General features: G+C 39.9%; 1 protein-coding gene across 3 annotated transcripts in view; it reads left to right on the forward strand.

The window, feature by feature from the left end:
• The first annotated feature begins 246 nt into the window (after positions 1 to 246).
• LOC122564562 (cadherin-12-like) overlaps positions 247 to 4,067 on the forward strand; it is a 584,392-nt gene continuing 580,571 nt past the window's right edge. For 2 of the 3 annotated variants that reach the window (XM_043719638.1, XM_043719640.1), the window contains exon 1: positions 456 to 604. The gene's annotated coding sequence lies outside the window, so the exon portion shown is untranslated. Of the gene's footprint in view, positions 434 to 455; positions 605 to 4,067 lie in introns of those variants that run through there. The other variant, XM_043719639.1, reaches the window with a different exon arrangement.

Here is a 4,067-nt window from a genome sequence, read left to right on the forward strand (position 1 = left end):
AGCAAATTCTTCATGCAGTATAAATTTATTGCTCAGTATATATAGTATATGTCTGTATCATTAAGAAAGAACAGCATTACATCTTGGGTGGAGAGAAAATGCACTTTATAGCGTGTCAACTTTGTACGCATTAACTCAAAATAAAGCAAAGAATAATTTAGTTTAATTTGTTATGCTGTCTCAGGGGAGTTACAGGGAGCAGTAGGTGGATCACATTTCACTGCATCAGTTTTGTCAGCATTCGTGGTGTGAAGCAGCAATGAGTACGTGTGTGTAAAGTAAGCTTCGGTGCTGGGCAAACCACTTTCACAGATTTTATTTCACCAATGTCCCCGGGGAACGCATCTGGGGAATCCTTGACACCAATTGGCTGCTTGAGTAGACTCCATAAGATGTTGTGAAGCAGCTCCCAAAGAGGAGTATTGATCTGAAGGTAATTGTGGGATATTCACAGTAAGGAATGCTATCATTTCTGAGAATAGCTCTTCTCTTGCAGTAAGCCAGTGGTTTGTACCTGTCTGTATCTGATATGTTTCTGTGAATGAAGGGAAATGTTTGCTGCATTGTCCAGAGATTAATAGGGAGGTGTGCTCTAACGTAGCAGGTATGTTTCATTCAGTCAGTGCATGCCTTTGATATAATGGTGTTAATTGTTGTGCTGATCAAGCCAGAGCTTTTAAACTCAAATAGAAAACTGTTCAAGGTTATCCAGCAGCTATTTGTCTGATGTTGATTTTAAATAAGACTTTCACAGTGAATATATGCTCCTCTCATTATACTGACAGTGTAATGTGATTCAGGTTGAGGGCACATTATTTTTTCTGTGTGGCCTCCGATTTTCTGCTGCTCTGTGTACTTGGGGATAGCAAATACTGTACCAGTTCCTTCGCTGCAATACTCCTGTGCTTCTCCAACAGTCACTGGAAGCTTGTCCAATTCACAGACGGGAGCAGCTTGTATAACCTTACATTGAGTGATAGTTTCAGGCTGCAACGCTCTTGAAAAGAATTTAAGATCTGGAACAATATTTTTGTACCAGTAATGGGAAGCAGGAATAATGTAGCTTTATCCAGATCTCACCATCTGGTTGAGCATTAGAGGTGCATGAAGGAGAAATGTAATTTACCTTTCTGAAGGCATCTTACAGCTTTATGTAAAGACTGCTGAAAAGTCAACACATCTTCATTTGTTCATCACATCTGTCATTCTCATGTTCTTATGTGAAAGCTCCATTATTTTGTTACAAAATTCTGCATGTTGCAGGATCTTAGGAAATAAATCTATTATTGTACAAACAATACTGTATCTTTTTTCATAGAAATATTGGATTATGCCAGGCTCAAATATACAATATGCATCAAGTAATGTGCAGAACTTCCCAGGCAATGAAACAAATGCAGAAAGGAAGTATTGCTGAGTCTTTCCCCTTTGCCAAGATTCATTGCTTTAAAACTTGAATGTGCGGCCAAATCCCTGTGTTTAATATTAGAGCTGCTGGAGGAACAATGTTTTAATGCACAAACTGAGTGCATCTCGAGATGACAAGACAGGTGTCCATTGCTCATACAGTGAGTTTCTGTTTTTACCAAGGTTCAGAGATAATGATCAGAGAGCAGGTCTTTCAAGACTGTTTTACAGGCCTCACAGTGGCTGACATTTGAACTGAATTGTTAAAGTGAGGTCACATCTCAATAATGATTCAGGGCTCACTTTTGCAGGAAGGATGTAGTGTGTCATTGGGAAAAGGACACATTATAAACCGGGGACAAATACAAACAGAGGAATTTCACATGGGTCAATTCAGTTGTTCTGCAGAACATGCTGTATTCATGCTGCTGAAAGAGTTAAACAATCTTTTTCCTTTCTTAAATATTTCCTTGATATTTTGTTAAATTAATTGCTGGAAAACGGTTTTCTTGCGCTAATGAAGAATAGGTCTCTGATTCCTTTACTTCAATTTTAATAAGTTAAATACTGTTGTTAACAAAAGAAAGTGACTTTTGCAGAGGGGAAGTAATAGAAAGTGCAGGAATTATCAGCAAGCATCAGATTAAAGGGTACGTTCTTGAAACAGGCTAAGATCAAATTGCAGACAGATTCAACTGGTTCTCCTGCAATACCTGAGAGGGACATTGATGAGCTCTGTCTCACTCAGATCAAGACACAGTGCGAGTGTTTTGCATCATTTGCTCATTTACACTCGTCAAGCCATTGAAACAGAAAGCCCTGATCTGTGACTGGGATATTCAGTGCATTTGCATCCTCGTACCTCATTCAGTCAGGGCATAAATAGGTCATGACCTCTCCCATGGGTTAATGGCCAAAACTCACAGGCCCCAGTCTCCTTTGCTTTTATGAGAATCGACGTGCTCTTGTGCGCAGTAAATTTATACTGATGAGCTGCAAGATGCTTTATTCCTGGACTATGAGGGTGAAGATCCACTTCTTAGGGAGCAGACAACACAGGCTGTTCGATTATCACCAGCTTCTTGGCAATTTTTGAGATTCCAGGGAAGCAGAACTCCCTGAAAAGTCTGCTCTTTCAAGTGAAGATCCATAGTTGTTTGGCAACGTCTCGTTTTTTAAAACTCAGCCTTGTTTTCATGGACTCTCCCTAAATCTGTTAACTCTTCCAATCCTACAGGGTGCCAAGATTTCCAGGCTTCTGCAATTCTGATCGCTTGTGCATCTCTAATTACAGTCAGTTCTTCTATAACGTGATACTCGTCTTCTTGTGCAACCCTGCATTATAGATAAATTGTGCTGTGGCAACGACGCTTAAAGTATTGGCACTCCAATTGCATTACAGCTAACACATGTTTTAAAAGTTCACGCTGTAGAAACAGTGACCCCAATTCATTAATCATGTTACAGTGAACTCGTGTTGAAGAAACGCGCGTTATGACAGAATGACCTGTATAATGATTCCTGTTTCATTCCTGTCGAAAACTCCTTCACCTTTCCATGTCTCTCTCTCCTCTTTTGGAACTACCAATCTGACAAACGTTTGGTGATGAGTTTTACTATATCATTAAGTAACTTTGTGTCAAAGTTTGCTAGCTGGCCTTCAATTGAAGCACTTGAGATATTTCTCCATTTGAAAGATGCGATATAAAAGCAAGTTATTGTTTTATTAGCTGAGGCTGATGACACCAATATTCCAGATGGCAGGTTCGATCTCTCCCTCTCTGCCATGTGAGATTATTGGATTACAAATGAACTTACCAAATGTTCAAATCCAATTTTGTTTGAAACTAACACTGAACTTTACGAGATCAAAGCAAATAACTGCAGATAAAAACAGAAAACATGAAGAAAAAAATCAACAGGTCTAGCATCTGTGAGAGGGGAGCGGAGTTAATGTTTCAGTTTGATTGTGTCTCTCCTCTGGAACCCTAAAGGTTTATTAGATGCCCTTCTAACAGTCAATGGGGAAACTGAGAAATAGGACAGTGTAGAAAAGATTCCAAGGTTGTGGAAAAATTCTGACAAGTTATAAAAACAATAGCTCATTTACAGAAAAAGGTTGAGACCTTGAGGTTAACAGTGGGAAGTGCATGTGAATCGCAGATTTGTATTGTTTGGGCACCTCCAGGAGATAAGAGCTTGGAGCCTTAAGGTAAAAGATATTTGAACAAAGATTTTTGAGAAGAACATTGTGTAATGCAGTGATGCTCAGATACCAAAGTACCTGATTGAAAAAGGAATGTCTGTGCCAAATTCAGGGCGAAGTTATCGGGCACGTGGCAAATGTTACAACCAGATGAGACATGGGTAACTTTTTTTCTTCAAAGTTTGTGAAAAGATTTGTAGCTTGGGTGCTCATTGTTGTGGTTCTGTTCGCTGAGCTGGGAATTTGTGTTGCAGACGTTTCGTCCCCTGTCTAGGTGACATCCTCAGTGCTTGGGAGCCTCCTGTGAAGCGCTTCTGTGATGTTTCCTCCGGCATTTATAGTGGTTTGAATCTGCCACTTCCGGTTGTCAGTTCCAGCTGACCGTTGCAATGTGGTATATTGGGTCCAAGTCGATGTGCTTATTGATTGAATCTGTGGATGAGTGCCATGCCTC

This window comes from Chiloscyllium plagiosum, chromosome 29, assembly GCF_004010195.1.
Source record: "Chiloscyllium plagiosum isolate BGI_BamShark_2017 chromosome 29, ASM401019v2, whole genome shotgun sequence".
Classification (NCBI taxonomy): Eukaryota; Metazoa; Chordata; class Chondrichthyes; order Orectolobiformes; family Hemiscylliidae; genus Chiloscyllium; species Chiloscyllium plagiosum.